Below are 21,591 nucleotides of genomic sequence, written 5' to 3' on the forward strand. Positions count from 1 at the left end.
CCAAGTTAGTTACGTTATAGTGGAATACAGTCTCAGGAGTAGAATTTAGTGATCCATCAAGTACAAAATATACCCAGTACTCATCTCAAGTAACCCCCCTAAATGCCTATCACCCATTTAGCCCATACCCCTATTCAGTTACCCTCAAGGAACCCTGAGTTTCTTCTCTGTATTTAAGAGTCTCTTAGATCATTTGAATCCCTCTCTGTTTGTATCTTATTTTTGCTTTCCTTTCACTAGGTTCATCGGTTGTATTAAATTCCACAGATGAGAGAAATCATATGATATGTGTCTTTCTCTGACATACTTTGCTTGGCATAATAAAGTCCGATTCCATCCACGTTGTTGCAAATAGCAAGATTTCATTGTTTTTGATCGCTGAGTAATCCATTGTATGAATATACCACATCTTCTTTATCCATTCATCTGTCAGTGGTCATTTGGGCTCTTTGCCTAATTTAGCTTTTGTTGATAATGCTGCAATAAACATTGGAGTGCATGTGCCACTTTGAGTCAGCGTTAGTGTATCCTTTGGATAAATACCTAGTAGTGCAATTGCTGGGTCCTAGTGTAGTTCTATTTTTAGTTTTTTGACGAATCTCCATACTATTTCCCAGAGTGGCTACACCACTTTGCATTCCCACCAGCATTGCAAAACCGTTCCCTTTCTCTGCATCCTTGCCAACATCTGTCGTTTCCTGAGATGTTAATTTTAGCCATTCTGATAGGTGTGAGGGGATATCTCATTATGGTTTTGATTTGTATTTCAGTGATGATGAGTGAGATTGAGCATCTTTTCATGTGTGACCATTCTGGATGTCATTTTTGTTAATGTGTCTCTACATGTCTTTTGCCCATTTCTTCAATGGGTTATTTGGTTATTGGGTGTTGAGTGTGATAAGTTCTTTTTAGATTTTGGATACTAACCCTTTATCTGATATGTCACCTGCAAATATCTTCTCCCATCTCATTCAGTTGTCTTTTAGTTTTGCTGATAGTGTCCTCTGCTGTGCAGAAGCTTTTTATCTTGAGGTCCCAATAGTTCATTTTGGTTATTATTGCCCTTGCTTCGGAGACATGACAAGCAAGAAGTTGCTGTGGCCAGGATCAAGGAGGTAGATTGCCTCTTTTCTCCTCCTCTAGGATTTTGATGGTTCCTTTCTTACATTTAGATCTTTCATCCATTTTGAGGGGTGCGTGTGTGTGTGTGTGTAGTTTATGAACATAGTCCAAGTTCATTCTTCTCACTGTCCAGTTTTCCCAATACCATTTGCTGAAGAGACTATTTTTTTTCCATTGGATATTCTTTCCTGCGTTATCAAAGATTACTCGGCCCTATGTTTGAGGGTCCATTTCTGTGTTCCCTATTCCAGTCCATTGATGTCTGTGTCCGTTTTTGTGCACGTACCATACTGTATCGATGCTTGTGGCTTTCTAATACACCATAAAGTCCAGAATTGTAATGTCTCCAGCTTTTTCTTTTTCAACATGACTTTGGCTATTTGGGGTCTTTTCTGGCTCCTTACAAATTTTAGGGTTGTTTGTTCTAGCTCTGTGAAGAATGTTGTTGTTATTTTGATAGGGATTGCATTGAATGTGTCGATTGCTTTTGGTAGTACTGACATTTTAACAATATTTGTTCTTCTAATCCATGAGCATGGAAAGTTTTTCCCTTTCTTTGTGTTTCTTCAATTTCTCTCATACACGTTGTATGGTTTGTTCCTTTATTTTTTTTTTTTTTAATGTTTGTTTATTTTTGAGAGAGAGAAAGAGAGACCACATGAGCAGGCAAGGGGCAGAGAGAGAGAGAGAGGGAGACACAGACTCTGAAGCAGGCTCCAGGCTCCAAGCTGTCAGCACAGAGCCTGTCGCGGGACTCGAACCCACAAATGCGGGATCATGACCTGACCTGAAGTCAGTGTTTAACCAACTGAGCCACCTAGGCGCCCCTCTATTGTTTTAAGAGTACTGATCTTTTACCTCCTTGGTTAGGTTTATCCCTGGGTATTTTATGGTTTTAAAGCAGTTTTAAATGAGACCAGTTCCTTGATTTCTCTTTCTGCTGATTCATTATTAGTGTATAGAAATGAAGCCAACTTCTGTATATTGATTTTATAATCTGAGACTTTCCTGAATTCCTGTATCAGTTCTAGCAGTTTTTCGGTGGAGTCTTTTGGATTTTCCATGGAATATATCATGCCTGTGAATAAGGAAGTTTTGACTCCTACTTGCCAATTTGGACACCTTGTATTTCTTTTTGTTGTCTGATTGCTGAGGCTAGGACTTCCAACAGTATGTTGAATAACAGTGGTGAGAGTGGACATCCCAGTCGTGTTCCTGACCTCAGGGGGAAGGCTCTCAGTTTTTCCTCATTGAAGATGGTATTAGCTATGGGACTTTCGTATCTGGACATACTGATATTGAGGCAAGATCTTTCTATCCCTCCTTTCATGAGTGCTTTTTTTCATCAAGAAAGGATGCTGCATTTTGTCAAATGCTTTTTCTGCATCTATTGAGAGGATCATGTGGTTGTTATCCTTTCTTTTATCAATGTGATGTATCACATCAGTTGATTTGCAGATATTGAATCGGTTGTGCATCCCAGGAATAAATCCAATTCATTGTGGTGAATAATTTTTTGTATGTATTGTTGGATCCGGTTTGCTAATTTTTGTTGAAAATTTTTACATTCAGGTTCATCAGGGAAATTGGTCTGTAGTTTTCCTTTTTGGTGGGGTCTTTGTCCAGTTTGGACTCAAGGCCGTGCTGGCCTCATAGAATGAGTTTGGAAGTGTTCCTTCCATTTCTCTGGCCATGACCTTATCTTGTTCTTTCATTTGGGATGCATTCCTCTTGTCTTGGAATTTTGGCTGAGTATTTGCTTCTCTGTGTTACAAAAGCTCATTATGATGTTACCTTCCTGTGAGATGAATGGCTTTATGAAGAGGAGGTCATCTAGTGTCCAGGGCCTGGCACATCAGGGAGTGTCTGTGGTGTGTGTTGCATGCACGGTTTTGTGTTCTTGCTGCACTATTCTTCAGGCCAGTTGTATGGGCAATGTATGGTCCTTGGACAGAATGTGCTGAGTTTTATCTGGGTCTGCTCCGATCTGCTCATTAAATGAGACTTGAAACGACTGCCACTCGAAGTGAAGCCCTGCAGAACTGTCTGGTCAAGAGAGGTGGTGTGGTCACGGGCTTCTGCTGGTCTTCTGGGGAAGGGGACACCTCCATTGGGACTGAGGCAAGCCTGATTGACCTAGAAGGCCAGTCTCACCAGAGCACAGGAATGTGGGGTTGGTGTAAGCATCTTAGGCAGCCAGTGTGGGGATGACATTGTTTCCAGCAGATGGCTCTGTGTTTATGCTGTGGGGAAGAGGAGGAAAATGGTCCCACCAATCTCCTCTGTCATAGCTCCTTTGTCCCCTAGTTGTGAACACTGCCTCTCAGGAATGCTCTCCATGATCAGCGTATAATCTCCCCACTGTGTCCACCAGGCAATGTACAGACCACTGTTTCCATGCCATCTGCCTGCAAGTAGTTTGCTGCCTTCTCTCAAGGAGTAGGCCAGTGACCTCATGGCTGTATCCCAGCCAAGCCTGCTAAATTTTGAAACGCCACATTCTCGGGGTGCCTAGATGACTTGGTTAAGTGTCTGACTCTTGGTCCTGGCCCAGATCATGACCTCGTTGTCGTGGAATTCTCTCTCTCTCCCTCTATTCCTGCCCCTCCCTTGCATGTGCTCTCTTTCTGCCTCTCTCAAAATAAATAAACTTAAAACAAATTTAGTGGCATGGAATACCTTATTTAGGCAGGATTTCCTCCCTGAGGGGAATGGCAGGGGTCTATCAGTTAAATTTCCAGCACTGACTAGGAAATTCTTTGCTGACTGGTTAAAGGTTACATTCCTGCAGGAATGAAATTAGGTTTAGTGACATGGGGCCTTAACATAAGTAACTCCATGGTGGGTCTGTGATTTTTCTTAACATTCCAAACCCAAATTTTTACACATCCATTTTTTTATTAAAATATAGCCCTAAGGGGCGCTCAGGTGGCTCAGTCGGTTGAGCGTCCGACTTTGGCTCAAGTCATGATCTCACGGTCCATGAGTTACAGCCCCGCTTTGGGCTCTGTGCTGATGGCTCAGAGCCTGGAGCCTGTTTCAGATTCTGTGTCTCCCTCTCTCTCTGACCCTTCCCCGTTCATGCTCTGTCTCTCTCTGTCTCAAAAATAAATAAATGTTAAAAAAAATTTTAAGTATAGCCCTAAATAATATTTTAGCCATCTACTGCCGGCCCGATGATCATATCCTGTAAAACTGTGACCATCTCCTAATCATAGATGAAAATCAACTCTGGGCTCTAAGCTCTTTGTGGCTCTAAGTTTCTTTGATCTATGTTACTAAGATCTTTGTGATCTAGGTTACTGCTGGTCTTTTGAAGTCTTTGACCCAGGGACCCCCAGCAGGTTGCTGAGCCATCACTTAGGCACAGAAGCATCCTTTCCAAGTCACCTCCCCCTAAAGGGTTCTTTCCCTCTTGTACTTCTGGGTCTTACCCTTTTGCAGATCATATGCTGTGATGGATATCCCCTCATGCAAACCTGTCAAAGTGGACCAGAGAAAACTGCTTGCCTGTGACTGCCACTTCATGGTCACATCTTTTCCTTCTGAAATCCTTTCAACTCTGTATCGTTCTTCCAGTCTTTGAAAATCTCTTTGATTTGGAACAATTTTATTCTCTTATACTGCTGCTAAAAATATGCGTGAAAATATTAAAGCAAGGATTATTTACAATAATTGAGCCAGTCACAGTTATCCATCTGGCCGTGTGTACATTTTTTTTTTTTACAATGTTCAGGCATGATGTGAAGTACATCCTGTAAAATCTGAGTATCATTCATTATCTAGGATAACCACCTTTATGGAAAGCCATTCAATGACATGCTCGTTCAAGATCAGAAAAAAACTTAATTTACATACCACATAATACAGTGGTATATACATGCATTATTATCTTAAAATATGTAAAGTAGATGTTTCTATGAATCGTATATCAGTATTCAGTTTTCTGTAACATGAATGCTATTATTTAAATTAAACAATAGTAAGAACAACAATAGGTACATGGCCATCACTAGTAACTAATACTAGAACTAGTCATATATTATGTGTTGAAAACATAAAACCATGATTACTAATAATCTGTTCATTCGTGATGGGTTTCTAGTTTCCAAAAAAATTGGGAAGATATTATTGAGTCTCCACATACATCAGACTGTCTCCTCACTATTGATGTCATATGAATTGGTACATGATCACAATCAGTATCCCGAAGAGATATGGTAGTATTAACTAAAGTTTATATTTGTATTCAGATTGCTTCGGTTTTAACCTCTTCTGTCCCAGACTCATCCCAGCTGGCACATTACAGTCATCCTGTCTCCTTAGGCTCCACTTGACCATGACGATGTTAGATTTTTCCATATTTTTCATAACCTGCAAAGTTTTGAGGGTACATCTGTAGAATGTATTTTGTAGAATGATCCCTGGTTGGGATATGTCTACCGTTTGTTCAAATGCTTAGGTCAGAGTTACCATGTTTTGGAGCAGAAGATCCAGAGGCATAATGCCATCCATAATTATCACTTCACATAAAGGTTGTTTACTCTGAAGTCTGGGGTCTTTTGTGGTTCCATACAAATTTTAGGACTGTTCTAGTTCTGTGAAAAATGTTATTGGTATTTTGGTGGAAATTGCATTTATTGTGTCAATTGCTTTGGGAAGTATAGACATTTTCACGATATTTGGACATCTGATCCATGAGTATCCATTTCTTTGTGTCATCTTGAATTTCTTTCACCACTGTTTTATAGTTTTCAGAGTATAGGTCGCTCACCACTCTGGTTAGATTTATTCATAGATATCTTATTATTTGGTGTACAGCTGTAAATGGGACTGTTTTCTTAATTTCTCTTTCTACTGCTTCATTATTGTTGTTTAGAAATGCAACAGATTTCTGTACAATGATTTTGTATCCTGTGACATTGCTGAATTCATTTATCAGTTCTAACAGTTATTGGGTGGACTCTTTAGGGTTTTCTATATATAGTGTCATGTACTCTGCAAAGTGTGAAAGTTTCACTTCTTCCAGATTTGGATTTGTTTTTATTTTATTTTATTTTACTTTATTTTGTTTTGTTTCTTTCGTCTCGTTTCGTTTCATTTCGTTTATCTGCGGGCTGTGGCTTGGACTTCCAGTACTATGTTTATTAAAAGTGGTAAGAGTAAACATCCTTCTCTTCTTCCTGACCTTACAGGAAAAGCTCTCAGATTTTCCCCATTAAGGTTGATTTTCACTGCAGGGTTTTCATAGATACCTGTTATTACATTGATGTATGTTCCCTGTAAACCTATATTAGGGGGTTGTAATCATGAATGGATGTTGTAGTGTGTCAAATACTTTTTTCTGCATGTATTGAAATGACCGTATTGTTCTTTTCTTTAAACATTTATTATTTTTGAGAGAGACAGAGCGTGAGGAGGGGAGGGGCAGAAAGAGAGTGGGAGACACAGAATTCGATGGAGGCTCTTGGCTCTGAGCTTTCAGCACGGAGTCCGATGCGGGACTTGAACTCACAAATCATGAGGTCATGACCTGAGCTGATGTCGGACTGTTAAAAGATTGAGCCACCCAGGTACCCAGATCGTATGGTTCTTATCCCTTCTCCTGTTGATGTATTGTATCGCACTGATTGTTTGCGAATATTGAACCACCCTTGCACCTTGGGAATAAATCCCATTTAATTGTGGGATATATTTACAGTTGTTATATCTTCTTTTTGGATTGTACCCTTTACTGTTATATAGTGTCCTCCTCTGTCTCTTGTTATGTACTTTTATTAAAGTGTATTTTTTCTGATACAAGTATTGCTACTCCAGCTTTTGTTTTTTCATCCATTCTTACACCCTATGTCTCTAGATTGGAGCATTCATTCCATTTACCTTCAAAGAAATGATTGATATGTATGTATGTATTGCCATTATATTACCTATTTTCTTGTGGTTTCTAATGATTTTCTCCAATCCTTTCTTGTCTGTCTTTCATGTTTTGCTTATTTTCTTTGGTGATATATTTGATTTCTTTATCTTTATTCTTAGCATATTTATGACTGGTTTTAGTATATCGTTACTGTTAGGTGTTTATATAACCTCTTCTGCATTTAGCAGTTTGTATTAAGTTGATGGTCATTTAACTTCGCACCCATTATTTTCTCCTACCTAGGCTTTTGGTAGATGTTGTTATATTTCAAATCCATTTCTCTGAGTTCCTTAACTGATTTTTTACAGAAATATTCATGTTTTACTTGATTTGTGTCTTTTACCTTTATACTGTCACTTTTGGTCTCTCCTTTCCACTCAAAGAGTCCCTCTTAATATTTCTTGCAGGATTGGTTTAGTGGTACAAACACCTTTAGTTTTTGTTTGGGAAAGTCTGTGTCTCCTTCCATTCTGAAGGATAGCCTTGCTGGATAGAATATTGTTGGCTGCTGATTTTTCCATTCAGCACTTTGAATATGTGATGTCACTAGCTTCTGGCTTGCCAAGTTTCTGTTCAGAAATCTGTAGCTAGCCTTATGGGTCTTGGCTTCTAAGTTAAGGTCTCTTTTGTCTTGCTCCTCTTAAGAGTTTTTCTTTATTGTCATTGTAATTTGCAAGTTTGCTTACAATATGTCTGGGTGTTGGCCTGATTTTGTTGATTTTGATGGGAGTTCTCTAGTCTCTGGGATGTGGATGTTTGTTTCCCTCCCCCAATTAGGGAAGTTTTCAGCTATTATTTCCTCAAATAAATTTTCTGCCCCCTTTTCTCTTTCTTCTGGGACTCCTACAATATGAATATTATTACGTTTGCTGTAGTCACTGAGTTCCCTTAGTTTCATCTCACGTTGCAGAATTCTGTTCTCTCTCTTTGGTTCAGTGTGATTAATTTCCATTACTCAGTCTTCGAGGTCACTGGTTTGTTCCTCTGCTTCTTCCATCCCTCTGTTCGTTCCAGCAAGCATGTTTCTCCTTTATTATGTCCTCAGTGTCTACTGTGTTATATCTTATCTCTATGTCAGGGGTCTCACTCTTCTACTCATTTCGCAACTCCAATGAGTATCCTTATGATCATTGCTTTAAATTCTGTATCAGGTATATTACTTATATCTCTTTGGCTTAAATCTCTGGCTGTGGCTTTGACTAGGTCTTTCATTGTGGATAAACACCTCAGTGTGTCCAGTATGTCTTCTCTCTGGCTCTATTTCTCTGTGTTAAGAAAGTCAGCAGTGCCTTCTGATCTTGAAATTAATGACTGTATGAAGAAGAGGTCCTGGAGTCCTCAGTTGTGCACGTCTCCATTTATAGGACCTGGACCTTCAGGAGGATATCATATGGGTATTGCTCACTCCCTGCTGTTGTGTCTGGGTTACTTTTCCTTTCAGTGCAGGTGTCTGCACTGATTGTATGCCTGTTTGGGGTTGTGCTTGCTCTCAGTGGTATTAGTGGGACCCAGGCAGGCCAGCGGTGGGGGGGTATGCCCACTGGGTAACTTGGGAGCAGGGAAAGAGTGTTAGCAAATTTGCACAAGGCTACTAGTCCTATGCCAGATTTCCCAATATCCTTTGGTGGCTGGGGGCTGTGGACCAGCGGTGGAAGCTAGGGGCTTGAGGATATGCACAGAGCATGTCTGTGCCTGGGGACATGTGGCTGGGTGAGACAGATGAGGGTGCCTGGATGTGCACAGCTGGGTGAGGTGCAGATGTGCACAGCATGTTGTGGCAGCTATGCATGCTTGTCGGACAGGGTGCCATTGTGGTTTTAAGAATGTTTGCCCTGAGATCAGGAGGCTTGGTGTGGTGAGTCCCCCAGTGAACCCCTGGGACTGGCGCACTGCTAACGAGTTAGGTAGCAAGTGTCTGTGCAGCCTTAGCCTCTGGTGGGTGCTTCTATGCTTGTTCTGGGAGGCCGGGGGAGAAGAATGGTGCCTGTGAGCTCCCTCATTGTTGAAGTTCTCCAACACACTCAGGAATCAGCATGAATACATCTGTCTCCTGTTGCCTCGGCATTGTGTAAACTGCCACGTTTACATTGCCTCTCTACACAGGCAGGGACCTGGCTAGCACTCATCCTCCTGGATCACCCAGTGCTGGGTCAGCTCACCTCCAAAGCTCCTAGATCTAAACTCAAGGAAATTCAGCTGCTCCGGGTTTTAATGCCAAATGTTATGGAGATTAGTCTTCTCTGTGTGAGCTCCCGGGTGTGAGGGCTCACTTTCTCTGCCCTCTCTGCAGGCAGCCAGCCTCCACCTTTCTGATGCAGCTTCTCTCTATTTAGGTGTGGAGTTTATTCTGCCAGTCTTTGGATTGCTCTCTGGTTCATGGACTTGGATGTGGATGTTATGTAGTTGAACACATGGCACAGGGTGAGCTCAGGGTCCTCTTACTCTGCTATTATTAAGTTTTTAAATATCTTATTATTTTGTATTTTTGAGACATGGGCGGGCAGATTCATATCACCCATGCACTTCAGGATTTGAAAGGAACTTTCCAACATGTGCTTCTAGTATTTTATGTTTTGAAACTCTCTTTAATGAAGGATAATTTACATATAACAAATAGCCTCAAGTTAAAGGGTATAATTTGGTGAGACATGAGGGTACAGGACCATGGGTACAGGACCATGAAATCATATGGTTTCTCCCTAAACCTTCCATCACAATCCCTTTGTGTGTAACGCTAATGTTGCTTTTGAAGTAAGGACTACTTTTTTTTTTTTTTTCAGATATTGCCCAGGTGTCTCAAAGCCTGCATTGGGGTACCTCCTTTTCCAATAGTCTATATTCCCATAAGTATTGCCGTCGGTCTACCTTTGGACTTTTGCTTCTATTGTATCTCTCTGTATGTTCACATACTTTTGTTGCACCACTTTAATGATGAGGCCTTCATCATCACTTTAATTTTCACTAAATGGCATGAGCTGCAGTTCCACTTATGACAAAGTGAAGGCTTCCTGTGTTAGGTATTCAAGAGCAAGCCAGATATCCTGAGCACTTGAGCTGAGATTTCACTCTGTCTTTTTGCCAGCGCTCTTCCCTTCCCTTGAAGACAAGAATCTCCTTTTGTTCACACAGAAATGTAAGTGAAGTCAGTAGAAAACACTGCCTTCTCTCCTCTTCCCTTTATCTCTCAAACTCCTCTTCACTATCTTCTGCCTTTCCCTTTCTCTGACTCAATCTCCCAGGCCCACTGCTCCACTCCAGCCATAATCAGGGTGTCATCCAGCTGCTGGCCTCTGCCCTGTCCATCCCCCAGTGAGAAATCTGGAGTAGGATTATGCATTTCACAGGAATGATCAAGAAATATGTGATCCTCAGAGCCCTCCTGCACAAGGTTGCTGTCTGTGGAGACATGGCATCCTGGGTAAGGATCTCTATGTGTAGCCTCCTCACTCATCTCCCACAGTCACTGCTGGTCCCTGATCCTTACCCACCATTACAAATCAGCCATATTCTAGGGTCAGGAACCTGTCTATCTGACCCGAAGCACCAGGAGTCAGTGAGTATTTCTAAAATAAATGAGCACAAGGACCCCACGCATCTAGATATAGGAAATTACCATCACCCCAGAAAACTCTCTCGGGCTCCTCTGGACAAAGGGTGATCTTGCTACTATCCTCCATCACCTCAATTTCTGCTGGTTTGTTACCTGTGTGTATAGGAACCGTACTGTATGCATTCGATGGGGAGTGAGAGTAGGTCCTCCTAGAAGCAAACACTGAAACAGAGAGAGAACAGTGAAAGTAGTATTAAGGGATACTAAGAAAAACGAAGTGGAGAGTACCATGTGGGCAGAGAAAGCATGCAGGCAGATCTGACACATTTTTAAGATATATAATCACCATACTCTGTCAGCTCACACAGTCCTCTTCAAATTTCAAAATAGTTGTCATATAAGGCAGTGAGATTTATGAGATTTGGGGTCATTTCCCTATGGTCTTATGTTTTCCTACCTGCATTCCCTCTTCGATAGTTAATCTGTGGCCTCAGATGAACACTTTAGAGTGTGGATGCATCTGCGAGTCTATACGTAATGGAATATGATTGTCTTCAGATCTCAGATGTAGAACTCTGATATACACATTCTCGTAATTATCGTTTTCTTTCTTTGCCTGGTAGGGCCTGAATTTTAATAGAAAAAGCATGTCTTTGTCTTATTGTTTAAAATGGCGATTCCCAATCCCTTGGCTGAGGTGTTAACAGTCTTAGTTTAATGAACTTCCGTGACCATCTGTTTTTTTTTTCCTGAAGTACCAAAATGAACTTATTATTTCACTTGTAGGCAGGTTCTACAGAATGGAGTCAAAGTAAAACAATAAAATGCATATTCAGTGCATGTGAAATAGGTACATATTCTACATACATTCATACAAAAACTTTAGTTCAAAAATTAAGTCTGATCTAAAATGAAATCAGTCTGTGTTTGCCTAGTAGAAATGCTTAGCTCCTACTATGTAAATATCATGAATCTATATGAACTATTAAAATTTGACAGTCAGTAGACAACTGTGTCCTACATTCATGTTTATTAAAAACTGACATAAACAAACAAAGCCTGTACAAAAAATATTCCAAATCACGTATCACTTTGAAATAGTAATCTTGAGAAACATTATCGCCTAGGACCCCCTCTTCCTCTACCCCGACCACGTCCTCTTCCTCTTCCTCGGCCTCGGCCTCTTCCTGCAACAGCTTCCCTTTTCTTAGATTTCACCTTCGGTTCAACATCCACAAGTAGTGTATCCAGAGGTAAGCTGTCTGGCAGTATAAAATATCGAATGTTATTTCCTCGAATACTCAGTGTTTCCAGTTATACTGGTTCTCTATCCTTCAAAGTCATTTTCACTGCTTTAAGATGTGTATTCATGCTGACATCTACATCTGTGATTGTTCCATGGACCTGTGTTCCATTCTTTAATTCAATGGTTACGGTTTCATGACTCAATTCCATCAAAAATCTTACGAGCTTCATCCTAGTGGTGCCGGCACTCTTTCAGTCGGATAGCGCACAAAACGCAACCACCCAAGTCCAAAAAGCCTAGGAGTATGACTGTGACCATCTGTTTTTGATGATCATTTGTGTGGAGATATCTTAATTGAAACTGTGAGAAGGATGAGTGGACATTTCACAGACATTTTGCAGACGCATTCTGTGTTCAATGTCTTCTTTTTATTATGCCCTTAGAAACAAATATTACCTCTGTTTCACAGATAACACAACTCAGGCTCTGTGTAGGTCCCAGTGAGAATTGGTATTCTGGCTGAGACAGCAGAAACACAGGTAAATCCTCGGGATATTGTGAGAAAAGTTTAAGGAGATAGATGCAAAGCTGTAGTTAGGGTGATGTCAGGGGTCCAGCAGGGGTGGCATCTGGCCAGCCCTGAATTGTAGGTTGACTGAGGCTGAAGGCTAATGCAGGCACTCAGCTGATCTAGATCCTGTCTTCACTTTTAGTCTCACTGAGGGATGTGAACTTAGGCAGACAAGGATTTCCTTAAGACCAAGCTAAATTTCCTATATATCCAGGGCACTTTCTCACCCATAAATATCCAGAACCTTCAGACAACACGGGGAGACAACAACCTTTTTAGATGATCACCTGGGTGCACTTTGACAAAAATGACATTTCAGAGATGAACCCTGCACTGTGCACTGAGAGTGATCCCACATAGCAGCTCCGTGTGGAACTCATGCTCCCTGCTCAGGCTGTGGTCAGGAATGGCCTGCAACTGCATCTCACTGACCCCAGGACCCTCCCCTCTGCACCTCCTCAAACTCTGCTTACTGTCCTCAACTTCCCTTCTATTCCTGTGTGATTCAAGTTTCCCCCATTCCTTCACTGGTGCTTCCATTGTGGTGAACACAAGGTCTGTGTCATATAATGCACGTGCCCCATTTCACACAGGACACCTGAGGCACCTACACTAAGGGGTGCATCTCATCCTTCACAGAACTCAAAACATTGTGTCTGTAAAGTGTGCACAACTACTCATGATACATCTGCCTTTGTGTAAAAATCCTCTTTCTTTTTGACAAGAGAAACCTATAGCTGACCTCATTACATGGAAATGACACAGCACATTGTACATACATCCTGAGAAGCTTGAGATATGTTACACTGTCCTCAGACAGGTTTGCAATTGAATTGCCAAGCCCTCACAACCATCTCTACGACATTCCCACCAAGTCTTTCCCGAAAAAGGTGAATATGCTTTACAAGTCCCTCATCCACTTCAGGTCATCTCACCAAATGGAGGAGGTGGGGGGTTGGGGTCATAGCTCATGACTGGTGATGAAGGATGGTCCATAGGGTAGGACATGCAAAGCGGTCGTGGGTAAGGACCAGGCTCTCTTATATACATAATGGCCCAAAGAACACAAATTAAAGGTATAACGTTTACGAGGCTGTGTCATCCCCCTCTTTCCGAATAGTAGGATTAGCATTCTAATTTTTTCAGTAGAGCATTTAGGTGCTGAGCCTTAAGAGAGAAGTTTGGAATTCAGTTTTGAGAGTAGACAGCCATCCAAGAAAGCCTTGTAATTGGCTCTTAGTTTTAGGTTGTGAGAGATTGTGGATGCCTTCAGTCTGCCTGGGTCCAGATGTGGGCCTTGTTCTGAGAACAGGTGAGCTAAATACCTAACCTGAGTTTGAGCAAACTGCAGTTTTTCTTTGGAGACTTTATGGGCTTAAGTTGTAAAACAAAAAGTTTTCCCAGGGGGGTGCTGTCTTCGTGTGAAGAGGCATGAGCAGGGAAGCAGAGAAACAAATCATCTACACATTGTAACAAAGTAGAGCCTGCAGAACACTTTCCATCATCCAAATCAGCCTTTAAGGTTTGTGGGAAACATGAAGCACTCTGTGAAACCCAGGGAGGTTGCAGTCCAGATGTATTGTCATTCATTTCCTGCAAGTGAAGGGAAAAAGATACCGGCTATCCTTATAAACTGGAATGCTAAAAACTACACCACATAGGTCAAGTACATTGAAAACTTTGCTTTCAATGGGAGTCCATGTAGGTAGAGTGTGAAGTTTGGGAAGAAGGGGATGTCGAGGGATTACAGTGCTATTTATTTCTCGGAGGTCTTGGACAAAATAATATCCTCAGCATTTGGGTTTTCTCACAGGTATAATAGAGGTGTTATATGGACTACTGCAGGGGATTATGAGGCCATGAGCCTTGTAACATTCTATTATGGTGTTGATGCATTGAAGGCCTTCTTAAATTATAGGATATTGATTAATTCTAGGGAGAAGTTTTGCAGGATTGATTTGAATCTTGACGGGGGGTACACGGTGGATTCTGCCAAGATCAGTTGAAGATTTTGCCCATAACGAGGATGGGAGCTGATCCAATAGGAATAAATGATCAGTACCTCCAGACTCAGCTGGCACGGCACAGACACGGCACAGAAAAGGTGCCAAAGGATCCTGTTATCCCTTTTTGCTATTTTGGTTACTGTTGTCAAATTCTAGAATTATTTTCCCTTTTGGGCAAAGGAAATTCCAGCATGGTATTTTTCTAAGAAATCTCAGTCCAGGTAATCAATACGGGTCGAAGAACTAAGGAGAATAGGGTGTATATCTCTCAAAGGGCCTTGATCAAAGGGAATAGGATCAGAGGTAGGAACGTGTTGAAGTCTAATAGATCCCCCCTAATTGAGATGTTTTTGTACCCCGAGGCTAAGGCTGCTTTATAGCACTCGGGTTAGTTGCAGCTTCAGTAAAGACAGAGATACATTCATTCCCAATTGGGAGAGTAGTTTCTCCAAAGAGATTAAGACGGAGGCTTGGGAAGGGCTCCGTGGTTCCTTGGAATCCCATCTTTGGGAATTGGGAGGACATTGAAAAGGTTGGAAAGAGGGCTGCAGGGCCTTGAAGCTCTTAAATTTATAACCATCTTTTTTCAATGTCCTAGTTCTTGCGGTCACAGCAGGAACTAGACTTCTAGTTTCAGGTGGCCTTTATTTTCTGGAGTTGAGCATTGAAAATTTAACAGTCTTTCCACTAGATGACTCATCTAGGCTCTGAGCAAAGTGATTTTCCAGGTTAATTAAACCTAGAGTGGACATAGTTTCCCATTCCATTCTTGGTCCTTTTAACTAAAAGGGAAAAGTCCCAGACTAGCACATTAACAAACATAGATCTAAAGGAGGAGCAGAGTTAATTAAAGACAATTTAGAGTCAAAGGTGATAATCGTGAACAGATTCATGAGGCTTTTTTGGTATAAGACTGAACTTTCTTTCAACCTTCAGGCTTAGGAAAAGCCGTTAAAATTGTTCAGTGGAGGGGCATCTGGGTGGCTCAGTCGGTTAAGCTCTTTATCTTGTTGAGGTCCCAATAGTTCATTTTTGCTTTTATTTCCCTTGCCTCCAGAGACATGTCAAGTTAGTAGTTGCTGTGGCCAAGGTCAAAGAGGTTTTTGCCAGCTTTCTCCTCTAGGATTGTGATGGCTTCCTGCGTTACGTTTAGGTGTTCCATCCGTTCTGAGTTTGCTTTTGTGTGTGGTGTAAGGAAGTGGTCCAGTTTCATCCTTTGCATGTCACTCTCCAGTTTTCCCAGCACCATTTGCTGGAGAGACTTTTTTCCATTGGATCTTCTGTCCTGCTTTGTCAAAGATTAGTTGGCCATACGTTTGTGTGTCCGTTTCTGGGTTCTCTATTTGTTTCCGTTGATCTATGTATCTGCTTTTGTGCCAGTACCATACTGTGTTGATGATTACAGCTTTGTGATACATCCTTAGGTCCGGACTTGTGGTACCTCCATTCTCCTTTCTTTGTCAGGATTGCTTCAGCTATTTGGGGTCTTTTCTGGTTCCATATAAATTTTAGGGATTTTGTTGTAGCTCTATGAAGAATGCTGGAGTTATTTTGATAGGGATCACATTGAATATGTAGATTTCTTTGGGTAGTGTCAACACTTTAACAATATTTGTTCTTCCAATCCGTGAGCATGGAATATTTTTCCATTTTTTGGTGTCTTCTCCAATTTCTTTCATAAGCTTTCTATAGTTTTCAGTGTATGGATTTTTCACCCCTGTGGTTAGGTTTATCCCTAGATATTTTATGGTTTTTGGTGCAATTGTAAACGGAATCAATTTCTTGATTCTCTTTCTGCTGCTTCTTTATTGGTGTATAGGAATCCAACCGATTTCTGTGCATTGATTTTATATTCTGCGACTTTGCTGAATTCATGGATCAGTTCTAGCAGTGTTTTTGGTGGAATCTTTTGGATTTTCCACAAAGAATATCTTATCAACTGCAAAGACTGAAATTTTGACTTCCTCCTCGTCGATTTGGCTGCCTTTTATTTCTTTGTGTTGTCTGATTGCTGAGGCTAGGATTTCCAACACTACGCTGAATAAGAGTGGTGAGCATGGACATCCTTGTCAGGTTCCTGACCTTAATGGGAAAGGTCTCAGTTTTTCCGCATTGAGTGTGATATTAGAAGTGGGTCTTTTGTATCTAGCTTTTATGATCTTGAGGTATGATCCTTCTATGCCTCCTTTCTTGAGGGTTTTTATCAAGAGAGGATGCTGTATTTTGTCAGATTCATTCTCTGCATCTATTGAGAGGATCAAGTGGTTCTTTTTCTTTCTTTTATTAATGTTATGTATCATATAGGTTGATTTGCAGATATTGAACCAGCCTTGCATCCCAGGCATAAATCCCACTTTGTCGTTGTGAATAATTCTTTTAATGTATTGTTGGATCTGCTTGGCTAGTATCTTGTTGATAATTTTTGCATCCATGTTAATCAGGGAAATTGGTCTGTAGTTCTTTTAAGTGGGGTCTTTGTCTGGTTTTGGAATCAAGGTAATGCTGGCCTCAGAGAATGAGTTTGGTAGCTTGTCCTCCATTTCTATTTTTTGGGAAAGCTTAGGTGTTAACTCTTCTTTATAAAAGAAGATTAGGTGTTAACTCTTCTTTAAATGTTTGGTAGAGTTCCCCTGATAAGCCATCCGGCAGCCCTGGACTCTTGGTTTTGGGAGATTTTTGATTAATAATCCACTTTCTTTACTGGTGATGGGTCTATTCAAATGTTCTATTTCTTCCTGTTTCACTTTTGGTAGCTTATATGTTTCTGGGAATTTCTCCATTTCTTCTAGATTTCCCAATTAAATGGCATATAATTACTCATCATATTCTCTTAAGATTGTTTTTTTTATTTCTGCAGTGTTGTGATCTCTTCTCTTTCATTCTTAACTGTATTTATTTGGGTCCTTTCCTTTTTTTGTTGTCATCAATCTGGCTAGGTTTTTATCAATTTTGTTGCTTCTTTCAAGGAACCAGCTCCTGGTTTTACTGATCGGTTCTGTTTTCTTGACTTTGGTGTCATTGGTTTCTGCTCAAATCTTTATTTTTTCCCTTCTTCTACCTGTTTTGGGCTTTATTTTCTGTTCTTTCTCCAACTCTTTAATGTGTAAGGTTAGATTGTGTATTTGAGACCTTCCTTCTTTAGGAAGGCCTGGATTTCTATATACTTCCCTCTTATGACTGTCTTTGCTGCATCCCAGAGGTTTCAGGCTGTTGTATTATCATTTTCATTGGCTTCCGTGTACGTTTTAATTTCCTCCTTAATTTCTTGGTTAGCCCATTCATTCTTTAGTAGGATGTTCTTTACTCTCAAAGTTTTTGTGGGGTTTCCAACTTTTATCTTATGGTTGATTTTGAGATTCATAACATTGTGATCTGAAACTATGCATGGTATGATCTTGATCCTTTTATACTTGTTGAGGGTTGATTTGTGACCCAGTAAAGTAATCCATTCTGGAGAATGTTCCATGTACACTGAAGAAGAATGCGTATTCTTCTCCTTTAGGAAGAAGTGTTCTGAATATGTCTGTTAAGTCCATCTGGTCCAGTGTGTCATTCAAAGCCATTGTTTCCTTGTTGATTTTCTACTTAGATGATCTGTCCATTGTTGTAACTGGGGAGTTGAAGTCCCCTACTATTATGGTATTATTATCAAAAAGTGTCTTTGTGTTTGTGATTAATTGATTTATATATTTGGGTGCTCTCACGTTGGGGGTTTAAATGTTTACATTTGTTAGCTCTTCTTGGTGGGTAGTCCTCTTAATTATGATATAATGCCCTTCTTCATCTCTTTGCACAGTCTTTATTTTAAAATCTAGTTTGTCTGATATCAGTATGGCTACTTGCTGTTTCTTTTGGCGACCATCAGCATGATAGATCCCCTTACTTTCTATCTGAAGGTGTTCTCAATCCCCTTACTTTCAATCTGAAGGTGTCTTTAGGTCTAAAATGGGTCTCTTGTAAACAGCTTATACAGAGATTTTATTTTCTTACCTGTTCTCATACCCTACGTCTTTTGATTGGAGCATTTAGTCCATTGACATTTAGAGTGAGTACTGAAAGATATAAATTTATTGCATTGTGTTGCCTGTAGAGTTGGAGTTTCTGGTGGTGGTCTCTGGTCCTTTCTAGTCTTTGTTGCTTTTGGTCTTTCTGTTTCATCTTTTCTCCCCTCAGAGAGCCCCCTTAACATTTCTTGCAAGGCTGGTTTAGTGGTCACAACTCCTTTAGTTTTTGTTTGTCTGGAAAACCCTTTATTTCTCCCTTATCTTGAATGACAGGCTTGCTGGAGAAAGAATTCTTGGCTGCATATTTTTCTGATTCAGCACGGTGAATATATTCTGCCCCTCTTTTCTGGCCTGCCAAGTTTCTGTTTACAGGTCTGCTGTCAACCTGACCTGTCTTCCCTTGTAGATTAAGGACTTTTTTTCCCTTGCTGCTTTCATATTTCTTTTTTTCTTGAATTTGACTTTTCCTGAATTTGACTATGATATGCCTTTTTGATGATCGGTTTTTGTTGATTCTAATGGGAGTTCTCTGTGCTCCTTGGATGGTGATGTCTGTGTCCGTCCCAGATTAGAAAAGTTTCCCCCTACCATTTGCTCACATAAACCTTCTGCCCCTTTTTCTCTCTTTTCATCTTCTGGGACTCCTATGATTCAGATGTTATCCCTTTTTTTCTTTTTTAAGACTGATTTCTCTACTTCTTGCATTATGCTCTTTTGCCTTTGTTTCCCTATTTTTTCGTGCTTAATTATTATCCATAATTTTGTCTTCTGTAATGTTGATTCACTACTCCGCTTTGTCCACTTTTTCCACCATGGCATCCATTCAAGATTGCATCTCGGTTATAGTAGTTTTAATTTCATCCTAACTAGATTTTACTTCCTTTATCTCCACAGGAAGGGAAATGGATTCTATGCTTTTCTCAGCCTGTGCTAGTATTATTATTTTGGTTCTAAATTCTAGTTCAGACATCTTACCATATCTTTGTTGAATAATCCCCTGGCTGCCATTTCTTCCTGTTATTTCTTTTAGTTTGAATTCCTTCACTTTGTCATTTTGGAGGAAGTAAAAACATTAATAAAATAAAAATTAAGTTAAAAAATTAAAAACACAAAAAAATCAAGTAAAGGTAGCTATATCCTACGTGTGTTTCAGTCTGGTGGTTGAAAGAAGTTTGATAGAATAGAGGAATAAAGGAAATAAGTGAAAAAAATTTAAAAATTTAAAAAAGTAAGAAAAAGTTTAAAAATTTAAAACAAATATATACAACAAAATAGAATAAAATTAAATGAAGAAATTAAATAGAATAAAAATATTTACCAAAATTTTTTTTAAACATGGTAAAACTAATTTTTTTTAAAAAAAGGAAAATAAAAATATTTTTTTCCTTTCTGTATGCAAGAAAAAGAAAAGGTGAAAAAGGAAAAAAAATAGAACACATGAACCAGCAGACAGAATGAAATCTGCATCAAGTTACATTCAGTTTCCCCTAGAACTCCAACTATGAAGCACTCTGTAATCCATACTCTAAGCAGGCAGAGACGTTTGTGGTCATCCTCTAGGGCATGTGCTTAGAGGGCACAGTTGAGCAGGGCTTGATATAATGGCTCCATTTTCCACTAGGTGGTGCTGCTTTGCTTACTGGGCTGGATTGTTGTGGCATGTGAGCACGTGCATGCACATGCATGAGACAGGTGAAACTGGCATCACCCAGCTTCCTAGTTTCTGGCACAGGAACCCTGTGCTCTCACCTACCCGCAGTCAGGTACTCCTCCTTTGTCTCTGGCTTCCATCCACTCCCCGCTTCTACACTGTTCATGTCCAAGCAGTCAGCCTGCCAGGTGGCACCTTTCTCTATCGAATTTTATCTCAGATGGGGTTGTGTTTCCAAACCCCTCACTTCTGAGAACTCTGCTGCTTGGACCCACTCCGACCATCTGGGGAAGGTTCTCACTGAGCAATGGCTGGATGCTAGCTTACCCCAGAAAATGTTCATGCGATCCTTGTAGTGGCAAAGGTTCAGAGATTATGGCAAATTACAACATATAGCTGGCACCAGGTTTCACTCCACTCTGGCATCTTTGTTCTAATACCAGGAAATATGGCTGCTCTCCAGGGTCCGCTGGGACCTTTGCCTGTATGGCCTCTACCAAATGCCCTCCAAGCAGGGGAACCACTTCTCCACATGTGGCCCACAGACCCCTCGGGCCTCACTCTCTGCTATTGGGTATTCACCCATCCCACCAGAGCACCGCCAGGTATTGAGCTCTGGAATTTCCAACTCTGTGCTCCCCTGTTTATAGAGTCCTAATGGTATTGAAACCCTCTCCTTTCTCCCCATCAATGGGGAGCAGATTTCTGTTTTGGGAACAGATTTCTTGTTCAGTCCCTTATGGGTGTTTCCACTCTTTCTCTCAAGCAGCTTTCAGGGGAGTGTTTTTCCTGTTTTTTCCCAGTGCACCACACTCTCCCCCAGTTTCTCTGTCCTCTCTCCCCCAAAACAGCTCCTTACCATCCGTGGCTTCTCTCTCCCCCACATAACCTCTCTGCACCACGTACCTGCCAAGTCCTGTGGCTCAAATAATGCACATTGGTGTGTTAATCCTCAGATCAATTTCCTAAGTTTGCAAAAATGGTTTGGTGCTGATCTTGCTGCATTTCAAGGATGAGAGAAGCTGAGACCTTCCATGCTACTCTGCCATCTTGGCCCCACCCCGAGAAGATTCTGTTTCTCTAAATCTAGTTCAGGATGTTACCAGTGGGAGAGTTTTATGCAATATTTGGCCTAGCCCTCAGCAACAAGCATGTGAGCCAACTGATAAAAATCTGAGAAACCAGGTTGGTAAGTTGGAATGAATATGTTAAATTGTTCAGCAAAGGTATCATGGTCTTCAGTCACTTTAGGGTATGCTCTAACTCTGGCTTGAAATTCAGCTTTAGTCTTATGCACATAAAATACTTGGGGTCTGTTTACTTTGATGAGTTCCCAATAGCTTATTTTTGCTTTTGATTCCTTTGCCTTAGGAGATGTATCTAGAAAATTGTTGCTGTAACTGATGTCAGAGAAATGACTGCCTGTGTTTTCTTCTAGGATTTGTATGGATTTATGTCTTTAATCAGTTTTGAGCTTATTTTTGTGTATGGTGTTAGAAAGTAGTCCAGTTTAATTATTTTATA

At 40.6% G+C, this 21,591-nt stretch overlaps 1 protein-coding gene, 2 long non-coding RNA genes and 1 pseudogene across 3 annotated transcripts in view; 1 reads left to right on the forward strand and 3 right to left on the reverse strand.

Annotated features, from left to right (window-relative positions):
* Positions 1-21,591, reverse strand: part of IL9R (interleukin 9 receptor) — a 244,303-nt gene that overhangs the window by 144,826 nt on the left and 77,886 nt on the right. The gene's annotated exons all lie outside the window — the stretch shown is intronic.
* Positions 1-21,591, reverse strand: part of LOC109261186 (uncharacterized) — a 165,151-nt gene that overhangs the window by 97,228 nt on the left and 46,332 nt on the right. The window lies entirely within an intron of this gene.
* LOC128774758 (uncharacterized) overlaps positions 1-21,591 on the forward strand; it is a 47,779-nt gene that overhangs the window by 6,045 nt on the left and 20,143 nt on the right. The window lies entirely within an intron of this gene.
* LOC128774757 (small nuclear ribonucleoprotein Sm D1-like) lies at positions 11,603-12,244 on the reverse strand (annotated as a pseudogene).

This window comes from Panthera pardus, unplaced genomic scaffold (genome assembly GCF_024362965.1).
Source record: "Panthera pardus isolate Hobbes unplaced genomic scaffold, ASM2436296v1 HiC_scaffold_4, whole genome shotgun sequence".
NCBI lineage: Eukaryota > Metazoa > Chordata > Mammalia > Carnivora > Felidae > Panthera > Panthera pardus.